The sequence below is a fragment of the Aythya fuligula genome, chromosome 16 (assembly GCF_009819795.1).
Source record: "Aythya fuligula isolate bAytFul2 chromosome 16, bAytFul2.pri, whole genome shotgun sequence".
Lineage (NCBI taxonomy): Eukaryota > Metazoa > Chordata > Aves > Anseriformes > Anatidae > Aythya > Aythya fuligula.
Genome location: NC_045574.1, coordinates 5,346,204 through 5,369,643, shown reverse-complemented (window position 1 = coordinate 5,369,643; position 23,440 = coordinate 5,346,204).

Here is a 23,440-nt window from a genome sequence, read left to right as displayed (position 1 = left end):
TTTATGAATTGCTTTCCTACACATGTTTTGGAAGATATTCATTTTCTCTGTGGCAGGTTTAATTTTTACGTGAGATCTTTCCTAGTAGAAAATTAATGCCATAAAACCTGCAAAAGCACCCTCAGCTACATGATGAAGTCAGTCCAGCTAGATATGCAAGTAAGGTCCTTGAAAGCAAAACTTCCAGCTTATTTATATCCACACAGACATTCACAGTACTGACTTTGCTCCTGCACGCCAGAGAAAGCATATGAGAATTTGGTTGTACACGCTGGTAGAAAAATAGTTACCAAAAAAATGATTGCACATTCAGATAGATAGAAGTGGTCTGTGGCTCATCTGTTTTGCCAAGCACAGTTGCTGCATCTGGATTTGAATTGCTAAAATCAGCACAAATGTTATTGTTGAAAACCACAGACCATGGTTATGTCGATGGTAGAAAAACCTCAGAAAGTTTGGAGGTTTCCAATCAGCACCCAAGAGTTATGATATTTCTCCAGCTTTATCCAAACAATTGAAATACCACTGGTCCAAAAAGTTAAAGTGGTAAACTCTGGAGAACAAGTGGTTTCACAAGATTTCTGAAGTTTCTGGCTTCAGTCTGAGGACAGAAATGTTGCAAGAGCAACCTTTTGCTTGATATCTCTTCATTACATCCATTACTTACCTTTATGAATATTATCATGTCATCTTAGACTTTCTTGATGCTAATGAGTTTACATCGTGGCAGGTTCTATCCAATCCTACAAACACATTCCTTCTCGAAAAGACCTTCAAATCTAAACAAATCCATCTTCAAAATCAGGAAATGAAGTAACATCGCTCTAGTCTCATGGGGAGATGACAGAACTTGCCCAGCACTGTCACTGATATTTGTGTCAGAATCAGGGACTGAAGCAGATCTTCTGAGCTGCCAGCTAGTATATTATTGATAAAACTCTCCATTTTCTCTTTCTGTGAGCAAAGAAGCACCAGTACAGATACTAAGGGTCAGTTACCAGAAGAAATAATTGCCTGAAATAAATTTAAACTTCAGAACAAAACCCATTTCAGTTTTGAACAATGGTTTAAGGTAATTTCCAACTCAGTACGAATGGAGTTGACTATCCCTTACCCAGAACAGCAAACATCAGCAAAGCACTGGCAATTAACCATTTTGCAAACAACTGCTCTGCTGTGAGGTTGGGGCAACTGTGTGGGTAGGGAAAGAGGGCGGTTCACTGTGAATTTTACTGAAGATTTCAGCATTCAGTCTGATAAATGGTTTCCAAAGGATTTTTCTGAAGTACCTGGGACTCCAAGGAGAGAAAACATTTCTCAGCCCAGATGCTGTGAGCCTGAGTATCCTACCTGCAACACCAGCTGTCAAAGTAGAAACATAAAGGTTTTAATAGAGAAGTACAAAATCCTGCCTCACTGGGGTGGTCTTTGCAAGCATTATGACTCAAATACTAAGACAGGACAGAAGTGCTTCAATCTCTTGTTGGAGAAAGAGGGAGAAGAATCTGTGACACTCATCTTAAACACTAAGTATGAGAATTACAAGGTCTGCATCTGCAGATCATTATCGAAATTGGTATTTAGGTCTTTAACTCCTATATACAGAATGTGAGAACTACTGTGCATCCAACTTATATCCCCTCCGTACAAATGAGAAGCATCCAAAACATCTGTGTGAATAATTAGGTGAGTTTGGGTGAATTTGGAAAAAACAGAAATGTACTTTTTTGTCCCTGTTCTTCAAAATATTAATTTTTCAATCCTCATAGACAGACTTCAATGTTGGCACATAACATTTATTTTTATATTCTTCTCTACACAAGTCCTCTGTTTTCAGCAAGTCTCAAACTGATTAAATTTCTCAGTAGTAGAAATTTAAATCTGAGGGTTTAAACCACAGTTGTTTCTAATCTTTCCATATGAAACTCTTACTCTGGTATAAGAGCTCTTATTTGTAGCTTAAATAAATCAACTGAATTAAAAGTAATTTTTATTAATTAAAAAATTTGAATTAGAATATCTATATGGATAACTCTATAGCTGTAGAATCAGAAGTTTAATTCTACAATTACAGATTAGAACAGAAGTTTTCCTCAGTAAGGATATAAACCTTACACTCACATCTCTCTGGAAGGATCATTAAACAGAGAAAACTACAGGTTCTCTAGCCAATAAAAGAAAGAAGAAAAAGAAAAAGAAAAAGAAAAAGAAAAAGAAAAAGAAAAAGAAAAAGAAAAAGAAAAAGAAAAAGAAAAAGAAAAGAAGAAGAAGAAGAAGAAAAAGAAAAAGAAAGACATCAGACAAAAAAAAAAAAAAAAAAGAAGAAAGAAAAAAAGCCTTTCTATGATCACCACAGAAATAAGCCTATAAAATGATGTTCTGTCTTCCTAAGTTGATACATTTTGTTAACCCCCAGTTTTAATACAAATGTTTGAATTGAGTTCAGCAGCTGATTACAAGCATTCTGGTTCATCTTATTTCTTTCAGGTTCATATGCAGCCCTAAATACCTAGGAAAAGTCTCAGGACTATGCATTTGATTTTTCTTGTGACAGTTAAAAATCAAATTTACTAATCTGGATTTAGAACAATTTAGATGCAGTTTGCTCTCTCGTTCAGTAATAGCTATGAAAAAAAAATATTTTTGCCTGATGGCTATGTGTGTGTACATAAATATAGGTGTGTAATTATAAAGACTTATTCATGTTTCTTTATATTTGCTATATACTTTTACTTTAGGTAAGTGTTTATGGCCCATAAAAATGGAACAATGCCAAAATTTTCTAGCATGATGAGCGGTACCATAAATATGTGTATGCCGTTGCCAATTACTACATGAATAACAATATCCTGAATGCCATATGCCTTCATTAAAAGGTGAGCTTGGGAATATTCTCAGTTTCTGCTTTCTCTGCATTTCTTGAGCAGACTCCAGCCTCATGGTAGTCAGCAGCAGCAAGCAGTGGGGAGCTGCAGTTTTAATAACAAATTGCGACTAGTTGCTACTGGCTGCAAAGCAGCTCCCACTGAAGCACACAGCCCTCGAGGTTGCGGGAGAGTACACAAGTATTCAATTTAATAGACGGTCTTTTGAGTGAAAGGCATCAAAGTCTACGCAGACCCTTTGCTGTGGGAGATATTACCCTCAGCTGAAACTAGGCATAGGATTCTCTAATTTGCGCAAACCTATCCATTTACAGCAGACAATATCGTCATTAAGAGCTGAGAGTGGGAGGAGGGGGAAGGAGGCAAAAAAAAAAAAATCACTGTTGCACTTTTAAGAGAGCATTATAACCAGCTGTTTCTCAGAGCTGAACTTGATGTGAACATACAGCCTTGAATTCAATGACAGTAATACTCTCAGACTTGAAAAGCAGTTTTGTGGCCTTAACTGATAATCACATATACTTAGCTATTATGTCAATGCAAATTATCGTCATTTATTATTTATACAAGAAGAGCTTTTTCCAAAGTGCCAAGGACAGCCAATCATCCAATTCCCTTCAAAAGTCAGTGTGAGAATTAGGTTCCTGGTAGGGTCTGTACCCTAGGTCTGTACCTTCAGTGTCCACAGACTGCTTGGTGCATCTGATGGGCTTGAGTTGGTTATTGAATTATCCGTAAGATTTTTTTTTCTGCGGGATTTATTTTGATTTTCAGAATCTGGGTCCCAGACAAACAAATTCTCCATTCAGTTCAACTAGGCACTGCAATGTATTTTGTTTGCATTAGCTATACTCTGTTGCATTAGTAATGTCCCATCATATCATATTAGTAGTCTGCTTTGTTAATACATGAAAAGTCTTTCACACAGTACAACGTCTATTTATGCTAGCAGTTGTTTTCCTTTGTATTTCATTTATAGGCAGAGGCATTGAGCTCAGTGGGGGAATTTCTTTAATACATCGGGTTAGATTTATCCAATGGGATAATTGGAAGACATTGTTCTCACTTAAACAGGGAAAATATAAATACATCCTTTTCTTCCTTATATTTTTCCAAATACAAAGAGATTGTTAGAGTTTTTTTATTTAATAGAAAGGAATTCAGCTGGACAAGATTTTCAGATGTGAACATTTAAAATAAATAAATAAATAAATAAATAAATAAATTGAACAATATTTGCAGAACACCAAAAGGCTTTTTTCTCCTTCTCCCAACACCATTCCCAATCTTGTTCACTGCCAAGCCAATGTAGCTCTGACTGCCTGCAATGAGAGGAAGACTCTCCACACCCTGGGAAATAAAGCCACTGTTTTTAGTATGCTTACAAAAAACTGAATCCTGCTTAAAGCAACATGGAGCCAGAGCTTCAAACTGCTTCTTTGCACTACTGCTAGTATAGTTTCTAAGGATTCTTTTTTAATGTATACATGTCAGACATTTCCATAAGGATTAGAACAAAACTGAGCTTATTTTGTTCTTTACCCTCTGATCTCAGTACCAGTGGGACAGCTCTACAGGTCTGTGATCCAAATGTAAAAGCATCACTTAAAGTTCCAGCAGTTACCTTCTGAGTAGTTTACAGGGAAGCAGATGAGACCAAACCAACCTACTGAAGTACTCTGGGGTAGTTTACTAATGAAATCAGGTGAGAAAATAACTACCCACCTATTCAGCTTGAAGCTATATTAAGGCCAAACTAGCATCATAGTTCCATTGAGGTCCTACATACCCTGGCACTAAAACACGCAGAAGGGGGAAGGAAAAAAATGTATTTATATGTGGCAAGTGCGTAAATGTAGTATAATCTTAATTTGGGAGCTGTGTCTCAACCATTACTCACACAGCAGCATCAGGACCCTTGCCCCTCACCCATGGCTATACACAGCATTCCCTCTGGCCCATGACACAGTACATGATGAAGGTAAATGTTTCATGTCATGGCTTAGACACCTGTCATGTCTTCCAGAGCCAAGCTTACTTCCAGACAATGAGCTCCTACCATATACAATATCTTTTTGTTTGTTTGTTTTAATAAACTAACGAGTGTGAGAGGAACACCAGGCACATTCCTGGGTCAGATGTGGCATGTGCTCTGTGAGAGCATGTACTCACAGAAAGACTGCTCCCTAACTGGAATGCAAAGCCATCCCAAATGGATGCCAGTAGGATTTCATAACTACAACCTACCATAGGCATGTAGTATTCAAAAAAGTAGTTGAGAAATGTTTCAGAATTTACTTGAACTAACTTTTGTATCCCTTATGACTAGTTTCAGTGCCTCAGGTGATATGTACAGTTGCTACTGATCATTACTATTTACTGCATGATAGTGCCTGAAATACAGTTGTGAATCAGTGCTCAACAGGATAACACAGGACGGAAAGATGGCCCCTGTCCAAGAGGTGACCAAAGCCATGAGCAGCACAAGAGTCAGACACCGCACACCAAGCTCACTCCAAAATTCAGCCTTTGGAAAAAAGGAACACTTTTCTAAACCTGGCCCTGTGCACTAAGCAGAGAAAGAAATGATAATGAATAAATTTTACTTACTGCTATGTATTTTCTGAACAGATTCTTAGGATATTCTGCAAGGTACTGTCTTGGAACTTGCCCAGACTAGAAATGTGTTATGTTTAGAAACAGTGATTTATCAGCTCTCTAATAGATAAAAACATTTAGGACATGAGACTTTTCACATCGAGGTCTGACCTAGCACAGATGTGAATGTTGGCCATTTCGCACCAAGGCAGAGAAGATTTCAGTGGCATCCATCTTGGAAGAAAGAAATTCACTTTTTAGTATTGTGATTTTAAAGGAGATATATCTGAAGCTGCTTATATTAATGCCAGCCTAGACAATCTTAACTAAAAAGATATCTTTTCTGAAAAGTACATTTTTTTTTCACCCAAGATAGCTACTTAGGAATTAAATCTTAAGCTGATTCTTAAACTGATAGCTCTTTTTTTTTTTTTTTTTTTTTTTTTTTTTTTTTTTTTTTTTTAACTATTTTCATGTAGGTATTCTGTAGAATAATTTTAGAAAATTATATACTAGAGATTTCATTTTCTGTAAATAATCCTACAAATATTTGGTTTTCCATTACCATACACAAGCCTTGATTCTTTAATATTGACAGCTTCTGCAGACTCCTTCCTTGAGTTCCCCCACTGGGAAACTCAATGGTAATGGATTTATATGAATCTCAGTGCATAGGTAAGCATATCACACAGAGTGGTTGGACAAAAAGGATGTGATCTGCCCCTTATCATTTTGTTTCTGCATCTTGCTGTTGACCTAGAAAATGTTACCTACTTGTGCTGGGTATATAGCATTTTGTAAGGAACCAGAATTAATTTTATCATTGCATTTTCATCCCTGTCTACTAGGAAAGGTTGAACTTTCTGAAGCATTTTTACAAGACAGAGTAAAATTCATCAAAAATGAGAACCTACCCCAAAATTTAGTTTATGGACTAGACAATTCTCTCACTCTAAAGTTAATGAGAAGGAAATCAATAGGATGATTAACATTAAAACTGAGAATAGTGAAATCAAAGTCTCCATTCACTTATAGGGAGCCAGATTTTATCCCCAAAAAACTATATATTGACCTAACCAAACCGTACAGTGTCAGCTGTGCAGCAGCTCTTCAGATATTAACCTATGATGGACACTAAGATATGAAGAATTCTGATAAGCGATACTAGAATGGCTTAAGATGTCAGCTTAATATCACTGACCTTGTGAAGGAGACAGAAAGGCAAAAATGGGGCTGTACATGGTGCATGCATGCCAGACTCTCTGGTCTGCATGGTGGCTCTGTTTGCTGATGTCAAAGAGACTTCAGTGTGATATAGCATTAATATTGTCTCACATGTCAGGTAATGCAAATACAGAAAATTACGAGTAGTGTGAGCATGTACTGAAGATGAGCTCTGTGACATCCATTATGTAGAAGCAAAATCATCTTACCTCATGAAAGACGGCAGCTTGAAGGCTAAATTTAATGAGTCTGATTCTGATCTCGTACTAGGTTAAACCAAAAGTGACTCCATTTCAGGTAATGGAAATACACTGCTGTTAAGCAGAAAGGGAGTCAGGTTTATTAATGCACCCAGCTATGCTTCTGTACAACTTGACAGCCTACTAAGGGTTGCTATTCATTACTGTCTGATTTTTGACAGTCATCATAATTGTTATTAGAAAACCTCCAGCAATACCAAGTTGAGATACAAATTAAAAATAAGCCACCGGTACCTTTAAGTGTGCCATGAGCTTTGTTTTTGGCACTGGTATCTTTGAGCGGAGGCTTACAGTTCAATTCAGACAGTTAGCAGGGTGCTGACAGCAACATGTTGGTACAAGACTGTACTTCTCTCTTTGGTTTTGTTTTAATTAAAGCCACATTTATTTTTTTTAAAGCAGGTCATAAAGCTAACCTACTCTGACAACACAGAATTACATTATAAAATTGTTCCTTATAATAATTATAAATCTCTGCTAAAGCAAATTGAAATGAAATTAAAGTACCAGCATACGTTGCCTTTCTTCCTGATAGGGAATTCATCTGATCAAAATTACCACTGACTGCTCCGAGTTTGCAGTGAGGATGGATCCAGAAATGAAGCCCAGTCTCCAGCTTCCTGCTGCTCCACACCAGTTAACGTCAGAGCTTTAGCTTCAAAGGATGCCCTCTTAGCCCTAACATGTCCCTTGGCCATGCCTGCCCCACATTGCACAACTACAGCTGGTTTCAGTGGCACTTTTTTCACCAGCTAAGGATGGCACCTTCCAGATATATCCCATCCCTCCACACTTTTAGAGGAAATGAAAAATGATAGTGTCACAACTTTATTTTAAGTGAAGAAGCTTAAGGAGGAAAATAAATATATATATTTATGTATTTTCAGAAGTGTTTAGTGCAGCAGGAGGATTTCAGGAGATTTGTAGGCTGGGGTGACATTACTTGTATGACACATATGGAAAATATGGGGTGGAATTTCACTGAAAACCATCCTTCCCATAAGATTTCTGGCACTTTGGACTCTCTACTAAGCTAGAAATCCTGAGAGGACAATCTCTCTCATTGTATTTGAGTCCTACTTGGTTGGATTGGAAACCAGGGATCAGATCCTTGATTTGTGTAAACAGGAAGAATTCTGTTGAAACAAATAGAGAGGGATTAAGGGAGGTTCTCAGTTCAAAAATATAATAAATAAAAAAGTTTCTAAATCCTTCAGGACCTCAAAAAAAAAAAAAAAAAAAAAAAAAAAAAAAAAAAAAAAGACCAGATCTCTTCATAAAAGTGAATGGGATGAGAAGAGGAATGAGAAGAGGATGGATTTTTGTTCCATTCCTGCCCAGAACAACAGACATTTTTCTAAGAAGTTTAAAGCCAGGGGAAACCCCGTGGTCTGCTACAGCGAGGCACTCAGTATTTTGGCTCTTCCTTTCTCTGTGTCCCTTAGAAATGGGAACCAGAATCAGCTGCTAACTTCAGAACGTACTGAGTCAAGAATTCCAAAATCAGAGGGAACACAGGGTGCTACAATCTGTAAGATCCATATAGGAGAGTTACGTATATTCAGGAATGTCAAGGGGCATCAATGCAGAGCAGAGAGACTCCCAGCTCAGCTGGGGAGCTCCACACACAGAAGAACTCTGCCAGAGAAGTCTCTCTGCTAGGATGTAGTGGGATAGGGCAGAAAAGGCCAATTCCCATACCTATTTCAGCTTTCATCCAAGTAACTCTGGTGATACCCCTTCTATCTACCATGAGGAACCTGGACAGAGCTTAAGTTTCTTGCTAAGGTAAAGGCAGAAGGGATGACCTACATAACAGAGTGTGGCTATGCATTAATGGATGGCTTTCCAAGGTTTCTTATGTGTCTTCTTCCACTTCCTAGCACCTAAAGCTTTTTCTGGTTGAAAGACCTTGAGCTGGTGCTTGCAATTCAGGAAATATTATCTGTTAGAGGCAGCTCAGGGATGTAATTTACTATCTCCAAGTCTCTGGAAGGGAGCTGCATCAACCTGGTGTTATTTCAGTTTCCATAAGGAAACCTCAGCAAACTAAACCTAGAGCAATCTTTACTGCTGACAGAACCTAGCAGAGAGGTTATGGGAATGTTCATTAATCGCTGCATCGCTTGGCAGGCTGAACTGGTTGCCAGTATGTTTCTAGTTGCAATGGAATCTAAATTCCCAGTTTGGATCTCTCTGAATGAAGCCCAGCACAGTTTGGATGCTGCAGCTCCTTTCATCTCTACAGATGTTGAGATCAGCTGCAATCTTGCATCTAACTGATCTGAACTTTCTGTGTGTGCGGGTGGGATTGCCATATATCTTCGTGGATGAAGGCATTTCCTAATCAGGACCTTCAGCTTAAGCAACAGCTTGCTTTCCCTAATGGTTTGGCACAGTTAAACTGTATTGCCCTTCAAAGCATCCAGCAAGGCTAGCTATTCACCCAGATTCCTCCTGAGAAACCTGCCTGAGGAAGTGGAAGCCTGGAGCATGGATGGGGATGGGTGAGGAAGAACGTGGTTGTTAAGATCTGATATGGTATGATGTTTTCAACTGATTTGCAAATGCTCCCAGATATAATGGTGGAGACAGAGAGGGAAAATTGAAAATACACAGATAAATCAAAAATCACTTCCAGGACATAGAGGAACTGTTGCTACTTAGATTACACTTTTTCAAATACCTGATTTCTCCTTATGGGGTGTGGTGGGAAAATAGGAAGATGCCAAGTAAAATCAATGTTTAAAGAGGTAGAATTTTAAATGGTAAGGAACTGTAGCTGATATCCAGGAACCTTGTCAGCTATGAGCACACATAGTAGTTTCTGCTTCTAGTTCAACTGAGTGACTTCCACTTCGTGCCAGTGTTTATCTGGGATAGCCCATGAACATCTATGTAAACTGGCAGAACAGGAGACAGAAGACTTTCAGACTATTCCTGACATTGAGTAAGTCACAAGTCACTTCACTTCCCTGTTCTGCTGTTCTTTGCCTGTCATGGCATCCTTAAGGCCAAAATCACCTTCCTTTTAAGATCTCAGTCTAAACCTTTCAGGGCAAGAACAGTACCTATTTGCTTGTCCATACAAGTGCTAGCGCAGCAGGTCCCAGTCTTGGTTACAACCTGCCAGTGCTATTACAGAATACCTGGTAATAATGGGAAAAAATGATGAAGTCATTCCGGGTTCTCGTCCCATTTACTCACCACCCATGAAAGTTTCTGTATAAGATGCATTCACATCTTTGAGAGAACAGATTTGCCAGGTCCCTCTGCACCTAGATTTGGAGAGCACTACCTTCTCCCCCACCTCTATTGGCTCTGATAAAGCAGGCTCCTGCCAAATCTATAGAAGGAATGTTTCTCCTCTGTGTCTCTGTCTGTGTCTGTGCCCAGCAAGCTGGGCATGACGTTTGAAGCAGAGTTTGGCATTGCAGACTTTGGTAGCCTAGGTTACTCTCCAGTCCAAATCCTGCCAAAACAACCCAAAAAATGCATATAATTCAGCCCACATTTTTGTGTCCAGAGTATCTATGTTTAACTTGACTACTTAGTGGTTTTGTGGTATTCGTGAACACACAAAAGTAGTGATTGTCCCAAAACTTAGACAAAGGTTTATTTCCTATGCAGTGATATATATATATATATGTGCTGCTGTAGCAGCTGCAGTGGTGTCTGTAAAGCACAGCAAAGGGAGGTCTACACATCAGCACAGAAGGAAATCCCTTTATGAAAAAGAAGTGCTCCTTGGAGGGCCATTTCCAGTATAGTACAATCAACCGGGATTTAGCTATGGGTTTGTATTAATAAGAGCTTGTGGTAAATTCCTAGGCATTGCATTAAAGATGTACCTGAGTGAGAAGATGGCTATTGATTATTCATACTGGCTGGGCCCTGGGGATTGCATTTTCATGAAAGTAGTCGTGTTAACACATATGTGCATTGGCCATGCACCCAAGGACCAGAAAAGTAGGTTCCCCATCTCATCTCTTACATATACATTTGCTACTATTGCACATGCAGTTGTGGTATCTACCTGATCAAATCAATTTAGTATCTAAATATCTTGGAGATCATTAACCAAAGCATTCAATTTCATGAACTGGATTCAAATCAACACTTGCTCTACATTCCCTATTTTTAAAATGTATCTGCTCATTTGAAAAGGCTCCTTCTAGAGCCTTGTCCCCATGCCAGAATTGTTTAGAAGATAATGAGATGAACTGCTGCAGAATAAGCACTTCACCTGTTTATTTCCACACTGCAAACTTTTAGTAACTGGTTGTGAGACTTCTTTCAGTACAAAAAAGTGCCGTAACATTGTGTGTGGTGTGCCCAATAAGGTAACTGATTGAATATTACAGATTCTTACATCAGACCCAAGCGTTTGATGAAAAAAAAAATGCTTCATTTTGATTATTCATGTAACTTAAACTAAATATTCAAAGCTGTAGGTTCATACTATAGACCACACTGGGTGCCCTATGCCATATATGACTTCTGATTTTCTGATTTCTACATTTAGGATCCCTGTAAACATGTTTCTTTATATGAGTACTACCACATATACATATATATACACATATATATTAACACAACTCCAGCCACCAGCTCCATTTTCCAGATACTTCCCACAATTATTTTATTTAGGAAGCTCTGATGAAACGCTTCTTTTGAAAATCCAGCTCCATTGCTTTTAGCATTTTAGTTGCAAAGCAATTACTTAACCTGTCAGGCTAATCACCATAAATATTGCTGTCCACAGTGTTTCTACAAGCCAATAGTAACTGGTTTGGTCAGTTCAGTTGAATTTAATGACCTTTCGAGAAAAAGTTGCACTTGTATTACATTCCCAAACTATAGACCAAGGCATAAGTTAAATAGATTGTTTTAACAAGGCCATTGTTAAGAGATTGACCTCTTTCCAAGTCATAATCACTGACACCACTAAGTTTGAGCTCTGTGTCCCATAAAGCTGCCAGTAATCTAGATACATTCTCTCATTTTTCTTGCAGAAGCTTGAAACATTGGTGATAACTTATGATTTTAAGAATCTGTCAGGACAACAGTTACAGAAGCATGGGTTCTGTTTGGCTTCACTATATCGAACAGAGAGATCTATTTAATTTTTACTGATTTGGTGAGGAAATCTGAAGTGGAAGACACGTACTAAGAACAAACGGATATTGAGATGCTGTCTTCGAGGAGTACCTTGAAAGGTAGTTTCCGTGTGATCCAGGAACACCGTCACTGGGTGTAAACTGCTCTGGCTTCCTGGGACTGAGTGATTTACACCTATGGAGGCCTGGCCAGAGAATGTAATGTAACAATGTCATGTTGGTAGTTTAAGTATTATTTTTTGGCAGCAGTGCAAGTTTAAACAGCCTCACCTCAGGCCTACATGGTTTCTTGACGGGTGCTGGTACAACCCTTTGCATTATTGAAAACCATATTCCAGGAGCTGCAACCACCAGACGGCAGGACAGCCCCAGCAGCTCCATGGTCCCAACACCTCTCACAATATCCAGAATAGGAACAGCAGCATAAATCACTCTTCTTTCTTTCCTTCTCTTTCTTTCCTTTCCACCCAGTCTAAATGTGCATATGTTGGACATCCCCCTCTTTTACGCTCTGCAAAACCACAGAGAGAAAACAAGACCCAAAAGGGACATGCCTGCCTCAACATCTGTATTCATTCAAAATATCTTGCACACATCAATTAAAAATGTTGTGATCAAGCTATGTCCACACTGCACTGATAAGTAAACTGAGGTTCTGAACAGTGACGCTGCAGGATCACACAGTGAGTTAGTAGTGGAAACAAGAATACAACTCAGGAGTAGGCTGCTAACCACATAAGCTATCCCTGCTTCTGGCCTGGAAAGTAAAAATAATGGTTTGGAGTCCTCCAGTTTTCATTATTAGCTTTTTGGATGAGTTTTGCCTAAGGGGAATGAGTTATTCTCCGCTGTTGCATCAGTGTGTTTCACTTCGGCTGAATTATGTGTCACTTTATGGTAGGGTTGTCTTCATTTTTTTCTCGGCCGTGCTTAGGGAGATCTTCGTGAACATCTTGTTTGACAAATTCTGCACCACCCACATAACCGCTTTCCGGCAAACTTAGCAGAGTCAGAGACTGAGCTGGGCCCACTTATCTTTGGTAGATTTCATCTCGTTAATTGCAATCTCCAAGGCCCAGTGGCTGGAGCAAAGTGTGGGGTTCAGATTTAAGTGCCCAATCCTTTGCTTTGCTGTTTTGTCCTTGTGGCTTTGGGCAAGTCACATCATTTGATGGATAGTGTGCTCGTTTGTGTGTGCTTGTTTGTTTTTAATGAAAAATTCAGCCAATGCAAAAACTATTTGGAGCCATATATATATATATATATATATATATATATATATATATATATATATATATTTAGGGAGGAGAGATTACAATAAAAAAAAAAAGTGCCTTCTCCCACGTGCAAACATTTCTTATTTCCTTTATTTTGTTTTGGTTCCTGAAACCAAACAGGGAAAATAAATCATCCTTAAACCAAGACTCACAGTTTCTCAAAGAAAATCCAGAAAAGAGATTTCTGTTTCAGCAACCACTTTTTTTTTTTTTTTTTTTTTTTTTTTTTTTTTTTTGATAAGCTGATAAGCGTTTCATGGAAGTTTTCAAGAAACAGTGAAGGGGCAAAGAAATGCTTAATTTATAGCCTGCCTTGTCTTGATCCAGCTGCTCCAGTCTTGAATGTCAACAAATACTGGTGACTTTCAAAAATCCGTAGGTTGTTTTGGATGATATTTAGTTAAGCAATACTTCTCATGTACAGAATAGTCTTGATTACATTATCTAGCAGAATAAAAACAGATGGCAATGAAGTAACTATTTATCTTCTTGGTGAATTTTAATACACATGGAAGTGAGGGCACAAAATGACTGGCTTAAACTTGGCATAACACAGTCACTGGGGGCTATGAAAGCTTTTTCCAACCAGCTCTGATCGTGCTCCTAATCTGGACCTGAAGGCAATGCTAATACTATAACCTTCATCTGCTTGAGCTAAAAAGCTTTATTTCCACTTCCTCTTCTCAACTTTCTCCTTGGTTTGACTTCCTCTGCACCAGTACAGTTGTACACCATCTAGTGACCTGGCGCAGCAGCACAGCTTGGTATGTGCAGCTCCGTCCACATCAATGCAATGGGAATGGACAAATGGGAGCAACCCATGGCAGAGCAGAAAATTACAGAACAGCTCACCAGGGTGAATAATCTAAGCGCTACCAAATGTTGAGAAGTGCACTGATGCTTACTGCAGAGGGAGTGTATTAACATACTGCTGATGAAAACTTGGCCCATCCCAATTCTGGATGTTCGATATTTTCAGTGATTATGACACAACAGTTTCTGAGCATGTAGCAGGTTCCTGTGATACTCCTCCATCGCCATCACATGTTCAAAGATCAATGCCTGCTGCTCATGTGTGAGCTATTTGTGGTTATACAGGGCAGCTGATCACTGGCCAGAGTGATTGCCTGTGCTATGAAGTGCAGTCAATGCAAAGAAGTTACTCTTGGGGGCAAAGAGGACAATCTGTTAGGACAAAACTGAGCTCTGAACCTTTCGTAATTCAGTGTGTTTAGCAGCCTGGGTGGATGCTGAATTTCATTATCCCTTCAAATTGCTGCAGATTTGTTCAAAGGAGCTTTCTCTTGTCGGCAGGGCCACCCGACAAGAACCAGCACGTTCCTGTCTGACAATGACGTTAACTGCCTTTGGAGCAGCAGAAACAACTGCGCCAGCCAAGCAGCGCTGTCTGCCAGCCTCAGAGATACACGTATTGGAGTATTCCTTCAGACACCTGCCAACCGTGATCCATCCCCTTCTGCCTCCCCTCCAGGTGAAACTCTGATTCAGCATCTTAAACAAAACCACAAAACCTGCTTGTCAGTCTGGGAGCTCTCTCATCTCCCTCTTTCCTCCACCACAAGACTCTACATGCAGCCTTGCTGCTGCCCAGGGGCTGGAGCGCAGGAGCAGGGTACGTTTGGTAACAGCTTGACACTGGCTGCTGTTTGAGAAACTGCTGGGCTCTGGCTTGCTCAGGGAGAGCAGTTGATGCTCCCCAGGCTTGGCAAAGCTGTTCAGACTTGCACTCCCAAGGAGCACTTTTCAGCACGTCCTGGGCTTTGTCACCCAGACAGACCCATATCAGGGAAGTTTGCTGCATTTCAGAAGCAGAAGCCTGGAGATTTGCTGCTACCAGTGTGTTTTTGTTTTTGTTTTCATTTTTTTTCTCATGTAACATAATTGTGTTTTGTTTTTGCCAAGTGACAGAGACAGTGAAGTAGCAACGCAGTAGAAGAATATTCCTGAAGGCAGCTATTGCTCCAAGTGGGGTTGCTGGAGCCTTCCTGCCCCCAGACCTGCTCCAGCCCCCACAGCAGCCTCTCAGCAGGTGGGAGGAGGGTGAGTGACAAGTATTTAGCTGACTGGAGTTGGCTGGGATTCCTCCTCAATCTGATACTGCCTTTGCTGACATTCTTGTACATGCCTGAGTCATCCCAGTCCTCATTGCAACCCCCTCTTTTCTTAGTCCTTTCTCTTTTTAAATGTTTGATGAGGTTCACATATCATTGTCAGGTTTATTTGCTCACTGGAGCCTGCCAGACTTCTTTTTGCTTTCTCACTAATTTCCTGCAGCACAGAGCCCAAGCTGAGAACTAGCATACCTGTGTCCATGCAATTCATCCAGTTTCTTTCTCCTCTTCTTTCCTGACAACTCTTCGATTTTTTGGCATGTTCTTTGTAGTTACAGTCAAATAAAGACATTCAAACTATTATAAGCAGCCTTTTCAGAGTAGAAGTATTTAACTTTTATCTGCTCCCTTAACAAAAGTGCAGACATATGAACTTCTGAGTAAGTGAGAAGGGCAAACATATTAGCTTTGGATATCAAAAGAAAGGTAGAAAGAATTGTCATCCTACTTACTAAAGCAAAAAAAAAAAATATATATATATATATATAAATAATAATATATATATAGGAAACATACAGAAAGTGGACAAGATTAAAAGATTAACACCTCTCTTTCCTTTCTGCTATCTGTTAAAAACAGCCCAAACATACCCAGAGCAAGCACTAGCCCACAGAGCAGTTTAGGCTGGTTTAGGTTAATTTCTTTCCTTGTCTGGTTGGCTGAAGTGGTAGAAAACAAGTATCTCAACATCCCTGAATTTGAACTTGGATCTGAACTTTGCTATTGCAGCCTCTCTTTTCCTCTACTTTAGGTCACATCTAAGATAAATTTTGCACTTAATGAATCATAAAAGTGATTTTTGCCTTGTAGCGAGCACATTGTGGTGAAACCTCAAGAATGTTTCCATGATTCAGGAGAAATGGCATAGGTGTCTCACTAAGTGTGATAAAGATAGGGTTACAGCATAGAGTAACAAGAAGCTACTAAATGTACTTAGAAAGCTTTTCTTTAGATTGACTAGAGGGAGTTAAACTTATCTGCAATTGCTTTATGGTCCCAGAGAGTATGAAGCTTTGTAGAGGTCTACAAAAACTAGACTGTGATGTTTGAAGCTTGAAGTGATGGAGAAGAAAAACTCCAAGGCTTTGAACAGTCAGTGAAAGTAAGATGAAGAGCAGAGCGAATCAGCTCTACCCTGAGAAAACAAAGCATGTACGTGAATAAAGCAACTTCCACCTAACACAAAAAACTGTACTAAATTCTAAGATCATCAACAGGTATGCCAATACCAGGACAAGGAAATTAGGTTCCCTTCAATATTTGGACCAGAATCACTCATTTTTGAATAAATGCTTCCAGAACTTGTCCTCAGATTAAATTAACATTATAATTTAAAAAAAATAATTAAAAAGACACATCTGGGAGGGTCTTCTTCTGACCCTACTCTAATCAGTTTAATGAGATTGCATGTGGTAGCACTTGCTAATCAGTGCTTGAAGCTACAAAGGCAGGGAAAGGTAGCAGGTCTACCTGAATCCACCCTCTAGCCAGAAGAACTCTGAGCCTCTAGTAGCTTTGTAGGTAGGTGCTTCTTCCATCTTTGTGGCTTTACACCAATTGTCACATTCACTGCTTGGTTAAATGTAGAAATGAGGGTTGCTCTCATGTGTTGTGTCTCTCTACACACAGAAATGGTAATGGATGACTACTGGAGCCACTTTAGAGGGAGATGGAACTTTATAACTGGATATATTCATTTTATACGTATAGATAAAATAAACATACAAAAATATTATTGTACAAATATATGCGATATTTGTGTTTCTATTTATATGAATAATCTCAGGTGGACTGGGAGGGATCTTAGTAGGTTTTCCTGGAGAAGTTAGATCTGGATTAAATGCTAATGAGGCCTCAAAGACCTTGGTTCAGGCCTTTAGCAGACTCAGGCACCTACTTCAGGCTTTGGTCAGTAACTTGTAGGGAAGGGGAGATGTTTTTTCTTCTGAATAAATGAAATGTTGTATTCTAGTTGACATGCTTCTTTTCCAGATAAGTAGTCCTGGATGTGGACTCTCCTTGTAAATAGTCTCCATCTTCACAAGGAATTTTTACTGTATCATTTTTATCTAGGATCTGTTGCCTGTTTAACAGTTCTCCAGTTAAAGTCCTGTGTTTTGTTTTGTTTTTATCATAATGCATCTATGAACCTTTCACTATAGACAAAATGCCAAACAATTTGTAAAATTGTTGGTGCTCTAGAACCTAAAGCTGAACCTAGAACCCTTGGTTTGGACAGGGACACAGGTGTTAAATATTAACAAATGTAATGAACTCCAGAGCTCAGCTGGAATATCCCCTCATGAGACCATCTGTCATGTCTGAGCTACAAACAGGTTAGTGCACTGCTGATCTGCCTCTGTGCTGTTGACTATTTTTCCTCTCCTGACTGGTGAAGCACGTTCTTCTCATTCACTAAATCTGTTCTCTCAGTGTTTTTATTCAGCACTTGTCACTGAGTCAATGTGATGTGAAACAGGAGGGAGAAGAGGACCATATTCTGCCTAACCTGTTTGGTGTATCCATTGCTGTCACCATACAGTATAACTACAGCCTGTTCTTCTTTTCCATCCTGCTGCTGCTGCTTCTCTGATCTTTGCTGTACATCGTAGTACCTGCCAAGTTGGAAACAATTAAATAGTTGACAGTGGGTGGAGTTCTGTTCTTTTTCACATTTCTAGCGACTGCTGGAGTGCTTCTGGCCTCTGTGGTGGGCGGATTCATCCATTGAGCTGCAAGGGAAACTTCAGAACCTTCTGCAGTCCTCAATGCAAAATATTCCTTGTGTGCAGTTGCTTAGGATGAGTTATATGTGAACACTCTTCAGTGTCTTTGGATCCACCGCTTTTTCATATATTTCCTGTCATCTCTCCTCCCTGCATGTCTAGTTTTACATTGTTTCTACATGCTTAACTCATGCTTTCTACATGCCTAAGTCATGCTTTTAATAATAGTTGTCCAATTCTTTGCCTCTTATCATACCCAGCTAATTATTTTCAATTTATTGATTTTCCACGTGGAGATTAATAGGTTATTCAGCTTCAAAGCTTGTATCCACACAGCTGTGAGCTAACCCATAGGCATGGGAAGGGGTATACGTGTTTATGTTGTTGATCACCTTTCTAATGAACTTCGGTAAGAAACTAAAGGGATTTTTTTTCCTCCTTACTTAATATTAAGGAGCCATCCAGCTTCAGATTTTGCCATTGAATAACTGCATTTCACAAAAAGTAAAATAAACAAACCTCAGAAGCTTGCAAAAAGGGAATTGTTAATGTGTATTTTCTATGTCTTTAATTACAGTGGCTAATGAGTTATGGGTGCAAAAGAGCTAGGCACAATGGCAAAGCACCCTGGCAAAGATATGCATGATGTAGGGGTCAGAAGCTTCCCTGTGAGCCCCTACCCTTGGATCCCACCTCTGTACCATAGTTCATATACTGCTGTATCAACCTGTGAGGTGCAAACCAACCAACTCACCCTTGATTCTTTCCATATGAAATCATTTCAGCAGTCCAGTGTACAGTACAGCAGCTTTGTAATGCAGCCAAATAGGAACGAGAACCATTGGATTCACTACTGATGGAAAGGTGTAATGTAAATTTAACCTCTGATTATTGAAATATTGACTCTGATCTTAGTGGTTTATCTGACTTCTAATATACCATGGAATTATGATAATATAAGGCTATATGTTTGAGGCTTATATACATACAAGCCAATTATTTTTTGCTGTGGATAAAACTTTGTTAATGGTTTCCAACCTCCTCTACAAGCAGTTTTCACACCCATCTTTTGCCAAATCAAAAGCACATGTGACCATGCTCTAACTGTAAGTCAGCAATTGCCAAGGGACCTGGGGAGAAATGAGAGTAAATGGCTAAGACATGCAATTAACAGTTAAAAATAAGCAGAAACTTTGGCAAAGTGGTTACTGTCTAGCAAACCTGTGCTGAATGTTTCCAGCCTTCTTTCAAAATGGTAGCCCAAATTCTCTGCCTCACTGTACTCCATTGGCATGCTTGGCTTGCTGCAACCTGAACTGCAGAATTTATAGGTAAGTGCTGCAGACTTCACTAATTTCAGGTCATGTTTGAAACTCTTCAAAAATCAACCTACTTGCTGATGTATGGGTTAATATTTTCAGCTTTAAAAAAAAAAAATAAAGAAAGGAAAAGAAAAGGTCTGGTCTTTGCAATGAAGCACTCTTCAAACTTCTGACCTTGTGTCTCATCTGTATTCTAATTACACCGAGGAAAAAAAAAAAATACTTTCTCTGGACCTTACTTTCTTGACAAAACTGGATGGTTTCAGTTGGTTTCTGAGCACAGAGTTTTTCCCAGATCTGCTATAGTTATGTTTGTGGCCACTGCTTGAAGAGGCTTATCTTGCCATGAATAAAGTGAGTTAAAGTAATTCCATCCCAATTAGAGGCACTGGTGTGATGTAACTAGGAGGGACTTAGAAATAGTGATGAGCATGTGGTTCTACAGACATCATTTATGTATGAGGGACTCACACACTGGATTTGGGGCAGAATACGGAGTTCTTGTCACTGGAAAAATGGTGACTTGCTTGAAAATGAAAAAAAATAAAACTGGTGACAGCTGTCTTGCTGAAGAGCAAGACAGAAATAGACACAGGCTAGAGACTTTTAATAAAGTAGTTCAAGAAGGAGGTGATGGGAAGGCTGAAATGTGTCCAAGATACTACTCATTCTGCCCCCTGTCCCCCAATGTTAATCCTCAATACAAATTAACCTCAATCATTTTCCTTTTCCTTCTTTTAGACACATACTTTGTCAAGCCGTGTTGCCTTAACACTTCCCAACCACCTGGAATAAATTTAGCCTGCCCAAGGAAAAAGAGTACAACATGGCAACCTTGGATGAAGGAGCAAGCCTGTGTCTTGCTGACTGCAGCCTCTTGTAGGTCATCGCAGCACATGTGTGTCCCTCTCCTGTTATGGCTTTTGTTGAAAATGGCTCAAGGTACAAAAAACTGAAACTTCCTGTTAGGCTAGGAGCGGATCAGTGTGGGTAAGGTAGCGTGGGCAGGAAGGCATGCAAGCATCTGGTTTGAATAGCTTCGTGCATGCAGTATCAGCCAACTTTCTGTAGGTTTCACGGTTGTTGGCTTTTTTTTATCCCAGAGCTGTGGAGCAATGGTGGACCCCACCCTCCCTCTGCCTCCCAGGAAGGCTGCAGGAAAGCTCTTTGGAAAGGGGTCCGCTGCCTCCGTTTACAGGAGCTGCTAAGGTTAGAAAGGACTCTGAAAAGCACAGACAGTCCGAAAGGTCAAGTTTCTCCTGTGACACTGGACAGGCAGGAGGGCCTGGTGCCCTGATGTGCTTCTGATGGGAAAGCAACATGTGAGAAGACAGGCAGCGGCGCGGCCTGCAGGATACACATTCCTAAACGTCACTTAGCCATACAACCTGCGAGGGCGGAAAAGTGGGCAGATGGAGAAATAATATTTTCATTGAAAATTCTCTACCTCTAAAATATTTCCTGTCAAGGTTCCTTCCAAGGAGGGCTGAAGTGAGGGAGGAGGGGGCTGAGGTGGGATGTGTGGCAGTGGATACGAGTTTGACTCCTCAGGCCTCTCAATTTTGAGAGCGTTTAACTCAATCCCCTTTCTTTTTCCCCCCACCTTGAGAAAAGGATCATGCTAAGCATTACTGGAGCCGGAGGCAGTTTGGGAAGTGAAATAAACACCTGACTGTTAAATGCTAAAGGTTTACTCAACCAAAAATAAAAATAGTTCTGGTTTCCTCCACGAAGCTCTAGAATTACGTTCATCAGTGCACATGAGCTGGAGGTTTGCGCAAGGGGAGATTGAATGGTTGAAACTCCTCAGTGGGAAAATTTGGAGGCAATAAGACAGGCCTCCCTCTGTCCTGTAAGAGCTCTTCTATGCTGAGAAAATGCTGCAGCTGTTTTCCTGGTGCAATCTAAAAATAAACTCCCTCCTCCTTTCCTTGCTGCTTGTATCAGTTTCATGGGTGCTATCGCAAAACCAAGATGTGAAGCGCAATGGGGCAGAGTCTGAAGGGCGGACATTGTCCCCCTCACCCTGTCTGAGGGGCAAAAGGGAGCTGTGCCACATGACCCACTAGGAAATGTCAAAGAGTTTTAGACCAAAGTCACAGTAGCCTTTGGAGGTTCAGGAACTGCAAGGAGCAAATTGTAATCAACAAATCCAAGCCCTGAGCATTGGCACTAGTAAATCAGATCAGAAACTGTGGTGCAGGCACAGTGGTATTAGGATTCATCACTAAAGCCTTTTCTGCTGTAGCTCTATCAGATTTAAGCCAACGTGTTGCTGTAGATGATCTGTACCTCTGCGAGCTGAACTGGACCATCAGAAAGGTATAATTTCTGCAAAATTATCCTGCTTGTCTCCAAAATGCAAGATGGAATACTGTATTAAGATGTTTATTGGGACAGGTCATATATGACAAATTTGCGTATGTTTCCTTCTGTCAGGTCATTCATAGATGGACAAGGAAATATCATTTAACATATATGAAATAGAGCAGATTCCCTCCCTGTATGGTGACTGCTTGCTGATTCTCAAAGCATGCCAACTTGTGAATTCACCCAGAAGGGCTATATGTGAATGAAACCAGACTTCAGTAGCTGTTGCAGTGTCCTGTGTACATATTTTTCTTCTGGTAGTAAAACAGATTAGGCAAACTGGAGAAAAGGACACTTGTTTTTACACATTTTCAGGTCAGTGAGGGAATGGAGTTACTAATGGGATTTCAAACTTGCATCTCTATTCAAGTCAACCAACGCTAATGGCTTCACAAAAATATTCATACCATTCTCTTTCTTAACTGAGGTGAAGCAAATCCATGGGATCCAAAATTATTCAGGACTCCCAGATGGATGAACTTGAAGCTGAATTGGAAGGACAAGACTCCCAAACTTAGATTTGCTCTAGGGAAATGGGAAGCCCAGAGGGAGAGAAACACCCGACCTGAGCCAAGGTAATAGTGAAGCTGGATTATCGTGGAACTGCTCTCGCTAAAAAAAAATTTGCTGTAGTTAACCAGAAAGTTTTAGGGTAAGAAATTATAGAACAATTTGGGCAAAGAGAAATGAAAGCCACCTGTTTAAAGTTAGCCTTTAACCTATTCCCTCTGCCTTCCCTCTTGCTTTCTTGCTCTTTCAAATTCTCCCAGTATCTCTGCTTTCCATAGAAGCAAATCTTCCCCAGGGAAAGTCAATTCTGAAGGCAATTTTCCAAAAACCATTTGGCAGAATTGGCCAGTACTTCAACTGCAAACATGAAAAGGCATTTATTCCACTAACTCAAACGTAGTTTGGAAGAGACATTACTGAACTTGTTTTAGGAATATACTTTGACTGCATCAGTTTTATTGCTTCTTGTATAAATGTCAAACTCAATTTGCCTCAAAGCAGAAAAAAAAAAACACAAAGTACACAGTAATGTATATATTACATACAAAAACTCGGGGGGGGGGGGGGGGGGGGGGAAAGAAGTGTTATCTCCATGGTAAAGTCAAGCCCATACCATGTTAATTGTGCCTCTCATACACACTCAGTATTTCAGTAGTAGTAAGAATAAGGAGGGTGTGTGAGTCTGGTATTGAACACTGTGTAGGACTGATAAACTGGCCAGATGATACGGGATCCTGAAGATCTAGTATTTCTTAAATTTTACTTGCTTGATTTTGTAACTTTTCTTTTCTTCTTTTCATTCCTTAAAAGGGTTCTTTTTCTGTTGTGTAAAGAACTCGTGGTAACCCCAGCCTTTGTGCACCATCAGCAGTGTTTAACCTTGCACTGTTAGCACATCAGCCTATCATTTAAGACCCAGGGCAGCAGCAGAAAAGGATTTTTTTTTTTTTTTTTTTTCTTGGAAGTAGGGGGGTTAGTTGGAAAGCACATCTTCTAAATTCCTGTTTCAATTAGAA